The sequence below is a fragment of the Bufo bufo genome, chromosome 2 (genome assembly GCF_905171765.1).
Source record: "Bufo bufo chromosome 2, aBufBuf1.1, whole genome shotgun sequence".
NCBI classification, from domain to species: Eukaryota; Metazoa; Chordata; class Amphibia; order Anura; family Bufonidae; genus Bufo; species Bufo bufo.
This window is the reverse complement of record NC_053390.1, coordinates 625,103,348-625,119,101: the sequence shown is the minus strand read 5'-3', so window position 1 is coordinate 625,119,101 and position 15,754 is coordinate 625,103,348.

The following is a 15,754-nucleotide window of genomic DNA, read 5'->3' as shown; positions in this document are numbered from 1 at the left end:
TAGTCCTGGCGACTGACAAATAACAAGGCCTCCTCAAAGGGCCTGAGCAAACAGCAGGTGTTACGCATGAGCTGCCACTGGCTGATATTGAAGATACACAGGGAAGTACTCCTGTCCGCTTGGATCATCAAGAAATCACTTATGGCTTTTCTCTGTTCATACAATTGGTCCAACATATGGAGGGTGGAATTCCAACAGGTGGAACCGATGCATATCAGCCTATCTTTGGGGATGCCGTTCTGCCGCTGCAGCTCAAGGTGGGTGTGCTTTGTGGTGTATGAGTGGCTGAAGTGCATGCAAAGTTTCCTGGCCATTTTTAGGGTGTCTTGCAGATGGGTGTCTGATGTCAGGAACTGCTTGACAACCAGATTGAACACGTGCACCATGCAGGGCGCATGGCTCAGCCCTCCTTGATGCAGCTCTGACACCATGTTCTTCCTGTTATCAGTCACCATGATTTTGAGTTATCGCAGAAAAAGCCAGGATTTGATTTCTTGATGAAGGACACAGAGCAGTTCCTCCCCTGTGTGATTCAGTTCACACAGGCAAATGAGGTGCAGAACAGCGTGACACCGTCGTGCCCTGCACATGTGGTGCGCTAGAGGCGCGTTGTGAATTGTCTCTGCAGTGGAGGCTGAGGACACGGTGGAGGATGAGGAGGCAGAGGCGGGCATCGTCGCAGGACCAACGATGTGAGAAAGTGGAGGCGGAAGTGGCAACACCTAGCCAAGTTGCTGGTGTGGCTGTGCAGGAACCACATTCACCCAGTGTGCCGTAAAGGACATGTATTGTCCCTGACCGTATACAGCTCCACACGTTGGCGCTGCCGCGCACTTTGGCAGACACCGACAGGCTGAAGGACTGGCCCACCTTCTGTTCTACATGTGTGTGCAGGGCTGGTATTGCCTTTTTGGCAAAGAGATGATGGCTTGGGACTCTCCACCTCGGCTCGGCACAAGCCATCAGTTCTCTGAAAGGTGCAGAGTCCACCACTTTTGAAAGGGAGGGACTGCAGCACCAGCAACTTGGACAGGAGCACGTTCAGCTTCTGCGTAGTTCGATGAGTGCACACATACGGTTGACTCTTGGCAATTGCTTCAGTGGTCGATTGCTAAAGGAATGACTGATGAGGAGTAGGAGGGCGAGGAGCAGGAACATCAGGACCAGCAGATGATGTGGAGGACAGACAGCTCTGTTCGCCTGAGGTGGTGAAGCCTTGACTTCTTAAAATCAGCTGAGTGCCACTAGTGGTTGTTGTGGCAGGCTAGATCACCACATGGGAGCCACGGTTATCCCAGACCACTTTATGGTGATGCTTCATATGTTGACACAGGGCCGTGGTACCAACATTGACACCATGGCCACACTTCACATTCTGCCCACAGATTCTACATATGGCCATGTTCCCCTCCCCCGGCGGCTCAACAAAAAACTGCCACACCGCCGAGTAGGTGATTTGACTCCAACACTAAGCATTGACTGACTGCTACCGCTGCTGCTTCCGTGAACCGGTTCAACGCTACTTCCCGGGCAGGTAGGCTTCTGCGAAGCGAGTGGTCTAACCCAAACACGTATGGCTACCGACCTCCCACTGCTGCCACCCTGCTGACTCCCGGCCATGCTAGCGACTTGCTGTCTCCACCGCTGCCTCACGGATGGTGAAGTCCTGGGCTTTAGAACATATAACTGCAGCGCTGAACGGCAAATATATATTTTCTTTTGCCACTAATACACAACAAAAAGGGATTTAGAACATATAACTGCACCGTTGAATGGCAAATATTTTTTTTCTTTTGCCACTAATATACAACAAAAAGGGCTGTAATTTTCACACTTCACCACACAACGGCTAATGAGCCCTTTTTTCCCCACTAATACAAGCCAAAAAATGCTTTAGAACATATAACTGCCCCGCACAAGGGCAAATAAGACGTGGAAATATTTCCTTGTAATAAACCCTATTAATGTCTGCATCAAACAGCACTTGCACCCCAATCACAAAAACGGTTTGCTGGAATTACAGACCTGTATAATGGAAATTTGGATCCCCAGTCAGTGCAGCAAGGTGTAATTGGAGTGTTCATATTACCCAGGCTGTAACCTCCCCTACTGAACCCTGTTCAACATAAATGCTGTGGAATGATTCCTCCCTATCCTTTCCCTACACCTTGAATAATCTTTCCCTGCCCTGGTAAATTGTTTTTTTTTTAGCACAATGAATTTTTTTCTAGCACTGTCTCTAGCGCCTGCTGACATCTCTCCCTGCACTAAGTACACTTGAAAATGGCAGAATCCAAGATGGCTGAGGCTATTTATAGGGCTGTGACATCACAGGGCTGGCTGCTGATTGGCTGCATGCATGGCATTATAGGTGATCCCGCCTTCCCAGAGTTTCTTGCTCCATGTCCTCACACGTGCAGCAGCCATTTTAGGAAAAAATGAGATTCGCTACCACGAAGCGTGAGGAAATTTGGCTTCGGTGCAAATCAAATTTTTTCGATTCGCTCATCTCAAATCTTAATCGGTAAATATATTTCGTTGTGCAGCATTATTTATGCTACAATACAGTACTGTATATCGCTTTCTCACACAAATCTTCAGAATCAGAGTCATTTCTAAGCATCCTTGTTGGTCTTTCTGTAATTCAATTTATTGCACAATATACAGTGTCCTTGGAGAACTTGTAAATGAAGAACTTCAAAGACTTTTATTGCCAGTTACTGTTAAAGGTAATGGAAATTATTTACTTAAAGAGAAAAGAGAATGTTTTCCCATGTGTAATTACTCTGAGTGGATTTATTAGACACAACAAAGGCTCCATCAGTTTAATATATCTTGAGTTATAATTTACAATTTGTTAAACAATGTAATATCCCATGGGTCAACATTTCATTAAAAAACAGATATGATATGTACTCCTGGCTGTAACCAGTTCAAAGTAAACATGTAATTTATTGCTATACTAGACATTAAGCCCGTTATAATAACGGGCGCTAGAACAGTAGTGTATAAACATTAGTAGAAACAGTCTATATTAAATAGTAAGATAATTTAACCACATTGTATTTCTTGTTTTATTTTCTTTTGTCAAAAATATTTTGGAAAGAAGTCAAAAGTAAATTAATAATAAAAATAAAATGGAAACGTATATATCACAATACAGTAAGTATAGTTTGTAACAATCTGCAATATACAATACCTGAATCAGATATTCAGGAAAAATGTATTTTTTAACCTCTTAAAATTTTTCTATAAAATTTCTTTATACACATTTCTTGTAAATATTCTATCTGAATTTGGCAACAGTTTGCCTTGTTCAGGACCATCTACAACCTTTACAACCACATCTGAAAAAGTTCTAACTCTAGATAATGCAACATATAACTGACCGTGGCAGAATACTGGTTCTGGCATTAAATGCCAACTTTTTCTAAGGTTTGCCCCTGAGCTTTATTAATTGTCATGGCAAAGGCTAATGCAACTGGAAATTGTCGTCTTCTTAAGGTAAATGGCAAATTAGTAGAGGATGGAGCTAAATCAATATGTGGAATAAAGACCATGTCCCCTTCCGCTGAACCTGTTATTACTTGAGCAATAATGAGGTTTCTTTTCAAGTCTTTAACAAAGAGGCGGGTTCCATTGCACAATCCTCTTTTAGTGTCTATATTTCTGAGGAGCATAATTATTGCTCCCTATTTAAGGTTCAGTTTATGCCTCGGCATTCCTGTTGGAGTTAACTCATTAAGAAACTCAATAGGATAGTTGTGCATATCTTCCTCAGTTGAGTCATCAATTGAGTTTGAGCTAAGGAATGTCACAGTATCTCCTTCCAAAATGTTTAGCAACTCTTCATTTATGCTATCAACATCAGAGTTCTTTGGGCAAAGAATACATTTTTTTGTTATCTTTAAGACATCAGCAACTAAAATTCTTTCTCCCAAAAAGTTGTTGACAATATTTCCTGTACATAACATTTTTGAAGGGATTTCAATTATGTCTTCAGGCAAACTGTCAATGTGTGGTGTATCACCATTGCCAACTTGGATCAACCAATTGCTGAATTCAGTATCAACTGAACTGATATTGTTTGTAAGGTTAAGTATTTGGAAGTTTTGCCACAGTTTATTATACTTTATACATGCTTCAACAATTTTTGTCCAGTCACCATGAGGAACCACTGGAAGTGTTTGCCGAAAATCTCCACCAAGTAATAAAACTTTTCCTCTAAAGGGTTTCTGGTTATCCATTATTTCTATTAGCAGTTTGTCAACCACTGTAAGAGCAATAGACGGGGCCATTGTACACTCATCCCAAATGAGCACTGTAGATGATCTCAAATTTTAAGCATCAGCAGAATTGAGACGCATATTTGATATTGGGTTCTCAACTATCGGAACAGGTAATTTGAACTGAGAGTGGTATGTTCTTCCACCCTCAAGAAGATTGGCTGCTATATCTGTTGAAGCTACAGGGAGTGCAATGTTACCTTATCCACGAACTGTGCTGAGAAGGGTTTTGTAAAGATACATTTTACCACTACCTCCTGGACCATCCAAGAAAAAACAACGGTTGCAAAGGTTGTCATTTTTGCTTGCAGACAATATTTTTTCTGAAGCTCTTTTTTGTTCTCTGTTTAATGTTTTCTCCATTTCTTCAGCTCTGTATTTTTGTAATTCCTTAACATACATATTCCAAAGTTGATCAGTTTTTGGCATTGTGGAAGGCAATCCAAAATCTTCACAGTTTTTGCCATGCAGTACCAGAATGTTGGCTATTTTTTTTTAAGTGCGATCTTACGACAAATTGTACAATCATCATTGTGTTGTTTATGTTTGTGAACTAAATCTTCAATGAGATATTGCTCATATTTTAGAAAAAGTGCATTCATATTTTGTAATGATGCAAAAACGCAGACATATGCAAATAATTCCCTAAGTTGTTTAGGCATTGTAAAGTGGACAGCATCTTCCAGAGTGTTCTCCCACACATCGTCATCATTAATAAGTCCTTTTGCTTTTGCAGCCTCTTGGAAAGTGGGATAGACATTACCATGTACTGTCCTCAGATCTTCAAAGGATACTGCACCAGCCACATGCAGCAATAGTAGACGCAGACAGTAACGTTCTGCATCTGATATTAAGTTGACAGAATACATTTGTCCAATAATTTTTTCTGCACCACGTTGACGCAATTTCCAACAACAATTTTGAGAGTCAAACACATAATGCAAAGGAATGTCCGAATATAATATATTCTTTGCTTCCTCTTTTTGTTGATTCAATTTGAACCAAGCTGTCAATTGAGTATCACGGTTTAAAGCTCTCTGTACCGCTGTGGTAATGTCATTTGGGTTGAAAAAAACTGATTGTTTTTCAGGCAGATGCACTGCTAATCTATGGATGGTATGGGATTGATAATGCATTTCAAACCCATGCAAACGCCATGCTGCTTCTGGAGCACTGACATACCTAGAATTAATAAAGGTGTTTATTTCATCATGATTCAAAGTACCTTGTTCTTGTATGACAACATTTGCACAATCATGACCTTTGTACACATATTTAAAAAGGTATTTGACACTTTTCACTGATGCACAAACTTCCACATTAATGTGGCAATTGTACTTCAACGCTAAGTAAGAATTATATGGTACAACCCAAGAATTATCAATATTCTTTCCGTTAAGAATTATAGCTTGGCCTGTATTTCTTCTCTTGTACTTTGGATAGCCATTGCTATTAGCAATAGTTTTTTGTTGGAATTCCTTCGGAAAATCCTTACAGCATTTGTCATTTGTCATACATGGAGAATTAGGATTGAGTGCTCCGCATGGTCCATGAATCATATGCTTTGTTACAATTACATGTAAGCGAGGAGTGATTTCTATGTTAGGGATTTCAGCTGAGACAATTTTATCTATCAGTTCTTCATTTTTTGGTTTACAGCTTTCTTTAAGAATGAGAAGTATGTGAGCATGTGGTAAACCTCTCTTTTGAAATTCTATCACGTAGACCATTGCTTTTGGGACTCCAAAAATATGTTTTTTACTGATGTCATCAATTAGAGCTTTCAGTTTTAGGTAAAATACTCTTGCAACTAAATGTGGTTGTCCATCAACAGTTTGTCCATGTTGTAGGTTATGTCCAATCTCTTCCCATTTGGGATTGCATGTCATTGTAATAAAAAGATCTGGTTTTCCATATTTTCTGACAATTGCCATAGCATCTTGATAATTTTGTTGCATGTTTTTGGGGCTTCCTGCAAATGAAGAAGGCAAAATATACATTTTTCCAGGACTCAGGCCTGCTTCATTGGCTTCATTAAACAAATGATCCATTAATCCAGAGTATTTTTCAACACGCAATTTAGGCTGATTTTGACATATAATTGAGTCTGTTGGCTTCTGTTTTTACATATGCATCAACTATATATTGCTGTGTAAGGCGGCCTGCATTTAAAAAGGGATTAAAATCCTCTCTAATGGAAAGACGGTAACCGTAGTATTGCATTTGAGTGACTCTAACTCTAGGATTGTGTGACTGGTTTGGTAAATTTAATAAAGCTTGTGGTCTGTTTTGCAATGGAATGTCAATTTCCCAGCTTTGATCCCCATAGGGGAATAACAATGGATAAACCATGGGTTCCAAATTAGGATCAAGGACACTAATTCTTTGTGTGTTTTTTTTATTTGTATAATCTTCACTTGGTTTGCAGTGTATAAGAAGATCTCTTTCAAGTGGTGGTTCTCCATCATCATTTTGAAAAATAAAAGCAACCTCATTATATTTTGGTGCGTTATAGCGCCTTTGGCCATTTTTGCGATCTTGTACTATTGTCATGGACACTTCCTTAATAACATTGTCATTTTTGGCGGCATTCTCTTCATATTTTTTTTCAACTTGGTACAACATTTTGCAGGCCTCGGCAAAAGGATTGAATTGTGCCATAAATGTATTTAATGTTTTCATAAGCTCTGTATTTATTCCTGAGTTGGCAGAAATTTGCATTCTTTGTTCTGCAGCTTCAGAGGGATCTAAAATGTATAATTATGCAAACTGTCTGTTTTCACCCTGTTGAGGATGCAGTGTTCCTGCTCTGTGACAAATCGAACCATGGATTCGAAAACAGTATGGCCCATAGCCAGAAGGCGGACTAATGTTAGCTCCCATAGATGCATTTGATCAGATGGTCTTTCTCCTTCAAAATGTTTTGTTTGACAAAAATTGCATATCTGATTTAAATCTCCACATGTGTGGGGTATAATGTTACCCTCATTAATATTAACTATATCATTTATCATTGCCATTCTTTCGATTATTGCCCGGGATTCGTTATTTTCCACTCGTTTACTTCGGGCCAGTCTCTGTAATTGTGCTTGCCGCAAACATTGTAATTGTCGTTCTTCTGATGTAAGACTTGCTCTCCTAGCTTTTTCTCTTTCAGCATGTCTCTTACGTTTTTGTCTTTCTCTTATATAATTTATCCTCTCCTGTGTGGCTGTTGATAAATGTGTTGTGTCTGTTTGTAGATCTGTTATCCTGCCTCTTTTTATTGCTTGTTGCTCTCTTAGCTCTGTGTGCTTTCACATTTTTCTGACGCTCATTTTGCTATTCTTCAATAGATCTATTTGCTCGTCTTTGTCTTTCTCTCAGAGATTGTTTTTTACGCTGATTTTCCTGTTCTTCTATAGATCTATTTGCTCTTCTGAATCTTTCTCTTTTAGCGTTTTTGTGACACTCATTTTCTTTTTCTTGAATTGATCTATTTGCTAGTTTTTTTCTTAGTTTTTTAGCCTTTCCTTTTTTTTATTTTTACTTGCTGACTTGACTGTTTCTCCAGGAGAATTTGGTAATGTAGGGTTTCATTGTCTGTGTCTTTTGTCCTACTTGATGTGTACTTTTGGGGTGGCATGTTGTTAGTAAAAAGTCCAAGTAATATAGGCTTGTACTTTTATAATTTTATAATATTTTCTCTTACTGTAATACTGACTGATATGTAGCTGTAATATGTGTCACTGGCACTGACTTTTGGCTGAGACGGCAGGCACTGTGACTGGTGGCTGATATGACTGCCACTGACTGGTAGTGCTGAGACCACTTGCACTGTGATGGTGGCTGATACGGCTGGCACTGACTTCTAGCACTGACTGGTGGTGCTGAGACTGTGGGCACTGTGACTGGTGCCTGAGATGGCTGGCATGGACTGGTGGTGCTGAGACTACAGCTGATGGCTGAAACAGCTGGCACTTACTGGTGGCTGAGACGACTGTCAGTGCCACGTGGTGCTGAGACTGCTGTCACTGTGACTGGTGGCTGATAGAGCTGGCACTAACTGGTGGTGCTGAAACCACTGTCACTGTGACTTGTGGCTAATACGCTTGGCACTGACTGGTGGTGCTGAGACTGCTGTCACTGTGACTGGTGGGTGATACGGCTGGCACTGACTGGTGGTGCTGAGACCACTGGCACTGTGACTGGTGGCTGATACAGCTGGCACTGACTGCTAGGACTGACTGGTGGTGCTGAGACTGTGGGCACTGTGACTGGTGCCTGAGATGGCTGGCATGGACTAGTGGTGCTGAGACTGCAGCTGATGGCTGAAACAGCTGGCGCTGACTGGTGGCTGAGACGACTGTCAGTGCCACGTGGTGCTGAGACTGCTGTCACTGTGACTGGTGGCTGATATGGCTGGCACTGACTGGTGGTGCTGAGACCACTGGCACTGTGACTGGTGGCTGATACAGCTGGCACTGATTGGTGGTGCTAATACGGCGGGCACTGTGACTGTTGGCTGATAGAGCTGGCACTAACTGGTGGTGCAGAAACCACTGTCACTGTGACTGGTGGCTAATACGCTTGGCACTGACTGTTGATGCTGAGACTGCTGTCACTGTGACTGGTGGGTGATACGGCTGGCACTAACTGGTGGTGCTGAGACCACTGGCACTGTGAGTGGTGTGTGATACAGCTCATACTGACTGCTGGCACTGACTGGTGGTGCTGAGACGGCGGGCACTGTCACTGGTGGCTGATAGAGCTGGCACTAACTGGTGGTGCTGAGACCACTGGCACTGTGACTGGTGGCTGATAGGGCTGGCACTGACTGCTGTTACTGTGACTGGTGGCAATGATTGATGGCTGGCAATTATTGCTGGCACTGATTGGTGGTGCTGGCTAATACTGCTGGCAGCAGCTGCAGTGTGTATCTGAGAGCAATTTCTGTCACTGTGCATGTAATGGCGGCGCTTCTTATGCACTCTGCTTCTTATGCACTCTGCTCCAACTGACACCACACACCATAAGAGGCGGTTATTGGCCAGCGGCACAGTTGTGGGGATGGTGTGATTGGACGGCTCCATGCTGTGGGCGGTCCGTACAGCGTGTGGTGCGCCATGTGTTTATTGGCTGGCGCAATTGTGGGCAGTCCGGGCGGCGACTTTGATTGTACGACCGCGCTGCTGTGGGCTGTCCGGGCTGCATGTGATGCGCCGTGTTTTTATTGGCCAGTGGCACGGTGCTTTGGGCGGTCCCTGCTGTGTGTGTGTGGAGTGTGTGCTGATTGGTTTGTGCACCGCGCATGCGCACTTCACTAAGGCTACTTTCACACTGGCGTTTCAGGGTCCGCCTGTGAGATCCGTTTCAAGGCTCTCACAATCGGCCCCAAACGGATCAGTTTAGCCCCAATGCATTCTGAATGGATGCGGATCCATTCAGAATGCATCAGTTTGGCTTCGTTCCACCTCCATTCCGCTCTGGAGGCGGACACCAAAACGCTGCTTGCAGCATTTTGGTGTCCGCCTGGCGGTGCGGAGCCGAACGGATCAGTCCTGACTTACAATGTAAGTCAATGGGGACGGATCCGTTTACATTGACACAATATTGGTGCAATTGTAAACGGATCCGTCCCCCATTGACTTTCAATGTAAAGTCAGGAGTCCCTATTAATATACCATCGGATCGGAGTTTTCTCCAATCCGATGGTATATTTTAACTTGAAGCATCCCCATCACCATGGGAATGCCTCTATGTTAGAATATACCATTGGATTTGAGTTAGAAAACCCAGATCTGACAGTATATTCTAACACAGAGGCGTTCCCATAGGGATGGAGACGCTTCAAGTTAGAATATACTAAGAACTGTGTACATAACTGCCCCCTGCTGCCTGGCAGCACCCGATCTCTTACAGAAGGCTGTGATCCACACAAATAACCCCTCAGGTGCCGCACCTGAGGGGTTAATTGTGCGGATCTCAGCCCCCTGATCGTGTGCTGCCAGGCAGCAGGGGCCAGACCCCCCTCTCTCCCCATTATTAAAAGCATTGGTGGCCAGTGCGCCCCCCCTCCCTCCCCAGTATTAAAAGCATCGGTGGCCAGTGCGGCCCCCCTCCCTCCCCAGTGATTAAAAGCATTGGTGGCCAGTGCAGCCCACCCCCTCCCTCCCCAGTATTAAAAGCATTGGTGGCCAGTGCGGCCCCCCTTCCCTCCCTCCCCAGTATTAAAAGCATCGGTGGCAGTGGCCACAGGCTAACAACCCCCCTCCCCCCCATCACTGGTGGCAGCGGGGGCTCCGATCGGTTACCATGGCAGCCAGGACGCTACTGCAGTCCTGGCTGCCATGGTTACTTAGCTTATACTTACATGCGCTGTCTGTGGCCGGCCGGCGCTCCTCCTACTGGTAAGTGACAGGTAAGGTGCATAATTTTATCGTTAATGAAACCATGAAAAAAAAAAAGAAGACTACAGCAAGAAATAAGGTATTTTATTGTACATGGCAGTAGTAAAACTTTAATATGCTCAAGCCATGTGACAGATTCCCTTTAAGTATTGTGGTGGGAGTGTTATTGTTTGAGGTTGGATGAGTGCTGCTGATTGTGGGAGCTACAGATCATTAAGGAACCATAAATACCAACATGTACTGTGACGTACAGAAGCAGAGCATGATCCCCCACTTTTGGAAACCTGGCCACAGGGCCATATTCCAATGTGATAACGACCCCAAACACACCTCCAAGACCACCAGTATCTTACTAACGAAACTGAGGGTAAAGGTGCTGGGATGGCCAAGCATGTCTCCAGGCCTAAACCTTATTGAGCATCTGTGGGGCATCCTTAAATGGCAGGTGTAGGAGCATAAGGTCTCTAACATCCATCAGCTCCATGATGTCATCATGGAGGAGTAGAAGAGGACTCCAGTGGCAACCTGTGAAGCTCTAGTGAACTCCATTCCCAAGAGAGTTAAAGAGGACTAGGGATGAGCGAACCCGAACTGAACCCGAACATTTTCGTAAAAGTCCGGGTTCGGGTTCGGTGTTCGGCGCTTTCTTGGTGCTTTTTGAAAGGCTGCAAAGCAGCCAATCAACAAGCGTCATACTACTTGCCCCAAGAGGCCATCACAGCCTTGCCTACTATTGGCATGGCTGTGATTGGCCAGTGCAGCATGTGACCCAGCCTCTATATAAGCTTGGGTCACGTAGCGCTGCACGTCACTCTGCTGATACAAGCGTAGGGAGAGGTTGCAGCTGCGACGTTAGGGCGAGATTAGGCAGATTAACTCCTCCAAAAGACTTCATTCAGTGATCGATCTCCAGCTGTGGATCATTGAAGTGCTGATATTCAATTGCTCACTTTTTTTAGGCTGCCCAGAGCGTTTTTATATCACTTTTTTCTGGGGTGATCGGCGGCCATTTTGTGGCTTGTGGTGCGCCAGCACAAGCTACCACCAAGTGCATTTAACAGTCAATAGTGTGGTTAATTTTTGCTATATCCTACTTCAGGTGCAGGCTGAGCCTGTGTCACCCAAGTGCATTTAACCATCAATAGTGTGGTTATTTTTTGCTATATCCTACATCAGGGTCAAGCTTTCATCAAGTGCATTTAACCATCAATAGTGTGGTTATTTTTTGGCCATATACTACATCAGGGGCAAGTTGAGCCTGTCACCCAGCGCCTAAAAAATAGGCCTGACATTTATATTCCTCCAAATCAGTACTGTTTTAGCTGGTCAAGTTATTTTTAGTGACCGTAAAAGCACAGTTTTTGTTCTGGGTTGAAAAACAATTCCCAAATTTGCCATTCTCAAAATTAGTAGTTTCTGCTATATCAGGCCTACTTTAAATCTATCCCTAAAAGGGTATATAAGATTCAAGGTGCTGATAGGGTCATTCTGAAAAACTTAACACACACGCTACAGTGCAGATACAAGTCTAATTCTGTGATTAAACGTATACCTGTCACACAGCGCCTAAAAAATAGGCCTGACATTTATATTCCTCCAAATCAGTACTGTTTTAGCTGGTCAAATTATTTTTAGTGACCGTAAAAGCACAGTTTTTGTTCTGGGTTGAAAAACAATTCCCAAATTTGCCATTCTCAAAATTAGTAGTTTCTGCTATATCAGGCCTACTTTAAATCTATCCCTAAAAGGGTAGATTAGATTCAAGATGCTGATGGGGTCATTCTGAAAAACTTAACACACACGCTACAGTGCAGATACAAGTCTAATTCTGTGATTAAACGTATACCTGTCACACAGCGCCTAAAAAATAGGCCTGACATTTATATTCCTCCAAATCAGTACTGTTTTAGCTGGTCAAGTTATTTTTAGTGACCGTAAAAGCACAGTTTTTGTTCTGGGTTGAAAACAATTCCCAAATTTGCCATTCTCAAAATTAGTAGTTTCTGCTATATCAGGCCTACTTTAAATCTATCCCTAAAAGGGTATATTAGATTCAAGGTGCTGATAGGGTCATTCTGAAAAACTTAAGACACACGCTACAGTGCAGATACAAGTCTAATTCTGTGATTAAACATATACCTGTCACACAGCGCCTAAAAAATAGGCCTGACATTTATATTCCTCCAAATCAGTACTGTTTTAGCTGGTCAAGTTATTTTTAGTGACCGTAAAAGCACAGTTTTTGTTCTGGGTTGAAAAACAATTCCCAAATTTGCCATTCTAAAAAATTATTGTGGTTTCTGCTGTATCAGGCCTACTTTAAATCTATCCCTAAAAGGGTATATTAGATTCAAGGTGCTGATGGGGTCATTCTGAAAAACTTAACACTCACGCTACAGTGCAGATACAAGTCTAATTCTGTGATTAAACGTATACCTGTCACACAGCGCCTAAAAAATAGGCCTCACATTTATATTCAGCTAAATCTGTCATTACTGGTGTGCCTGTATTAGTGTAATACGGTACCTAAATAGATAGCCAGACAGTGTTAGGTGTCTGTAAAAAAAGGCCTGAATTTTAATTCAATATATTGGCCCGAATAATATTTTTCTTATTGTGGTGAACGGTAACAATGAGGAAAACATCTAGTAAGGGACGCGGACGTGGACATGGTCGTGGTGGTGTTACTGGACCCTCTGGTGCTGGGAGAGGACGTGGCCGTTCTGCCACAGCCACACGTCCTAGTGTACCAACTACCTCAGGTCCCAGTAGCCGCCAGAATTTACAGGGATATTTGGTGGGGCCCAATGCCGTTCTAAGAATGGTAAGGCCTGAGCAGGTACAGGCATTAGTCAATTGGGTGGGCGACAGTGCATCCAGCACGTTCACATTATCTCCCACCCAGTCTTCTGCAGAAAGCGCACAGATGGCGCATGAAAACCAAGCCCATCAGTCTGTCACATCACCCCCATGCATATCAGGGAAACTGTCTGAGCCTCAAGTTATGCAGCAGTCTCTTATGCTGTTTGAAGACTCTGCTGCCAGGGTTTCCCAAGGGCATCCACCTAGCCCTTCCCCAGGGGTGGAAGAGATAGAATGCACTAACGCACAACCACTTATGTTTCCTGATGATGTGGACATGGGAATACCACCTCAGCACATCTCTGATGATGACGAAACACAGGTGCCAACTGCTGCGTCTTTCTGCAGTGTGCAGACTGAACAGGAGGTCAGGGATCAAGACTGGGTGGAAGACGATGCAGGGGACGATGAGGTCCTAGACCCCACATGGAATGAAGTTCGTGCCACTGACTTTCACAGTTCGGAGGAAGAGGCAGTGGTGAGACCGAGCCAACAGCATAGCAAAAGACAAAGAGGGAGCAGTGGGCAAAATCAGAACACCCGACGCCAAGAGACTCCGCCTGCTACTGACCGCCGCCATCTGGGACCGAGCACCCCAAAGGCAGCTTCAAGGAGTTCCCTGGCATGGCACTTCTTCAAACGATGTGCTGACGACAAGACCCGAGTGGTTTGCACGCTGTGCCATCAGAGCCTGAAGCGAGGCATTAACGTTCTGAACCTTAGCACAACCTGCATGACCAAGCACCTGCATGCAAAGCATGAACTGCAGTGGAGTAAACACCTTAAAAACAAGGAAGTCACTCAGGCTCCCCCTGCTACCTCTTCTGCTGCTGCCGCCTCGGCCTCTTCTGCTGCTGCCGCCGCCTCGGCCTCTTCCTCCGCCTTTGGAGGGACATTGGCACTTGCCGCCCAGCAAACATGGGATGTACCACCAACACCACCACCTGCGTCACCAAGCATCTCAACCATGTCACACGGCAGCGTTCAGCTCTCCATCTCACAAACATTTGAGAGAAAGCGTAAATTCCCACCTGGCCACCCTCGATCCCTGGCCCTCAATGCCAGCATTTCTAAACTACTGGCCTATGAAATGCTGTCATTTAGGCTGGTGGACACACACAGCTTCAAACAGCTCATGTCGCTTGCTGTCCCACAGTATGTTGTTCCCAGCCGACACTACTTCTCCAAGAGAGCCGTGCCTTCCCTGCACAACCAAGTATCCGATAAAATCAAGTGTGCACTGCGCAACGCCATCTGTGGCAAGGTCCACCTAAAAACAGATACGTGGACCAGTAAGCACGGCAAGGGACGCTATATCTCCCTAACTGCACACTGGGTAAATGTAGTGGCGGCTGGGCCCCAGGCGGAGAGCTGTTTGGCGCACATCCTTCCGTCGCCAAGGATCGCAGGGCAACATTCTTTGCCTCCTGTCTCCTCCTCCTCCTACTCAGCTTCCTCCTCCTCTTCTTCCACCTGCTCATCCAGTCAGCCACACACCTTCACCACCAACTTCAGCACAGCCCGGGGTAAACGTCAGCAGGCCATTCTGAAACTCATATGTTTGGGGGACAGGCCCCACACCGCACAGGAGTTGTGGCGGGGTACAGAACAACAGACCGACGAGTGGTTGCTGCCGGTGAGCCTCAAGCCCGGCCTGGTGGTGTGCGATAAGGGGCGAAATCTCGTTGCAGCTCTGGGACTAGCCGGTTTGACGCACATCCCTTGCCTGGCGCATGTGCTAAATTTGGTGGTGCAGAAGTTCATTCGCAACTACCCCGACATGTCAGAGATGCTGCATAAAGTGCGGGCCGTCTGTTCGCGCTTCCGGCGTTCACACCTCCCGCTGCTCGCCTGTCTGCGCTACAGCGTAACTTCGGCCTTCCCGCTCACCGCCTCATATGCGACGTGCCCACCAGGTGGAACTCCACCTTGCACATGCTGGACAGACTGTGCGAGCAGCAGCAGGCCATAGTGGAGTTTCAGCTGCAGCACGCACGGGTCAGTCGCACTGCGGAACAGCACCACTTCACCACCAATGACTGGGCCTCCATGCGAGACCTGTGTGCCCTGTTGCGCTGTTTCGAGTACTCCACCAACATGGCCAGTGGCGATGACGCCGTTATCAGCGTTACAATACCACTTCTATGTCTCCTTGAGAAAACACTTAGGGCGATGATGGAAGAGGAGGTGGCCCAGGAGGAAGAGGAGGAAGAGGGG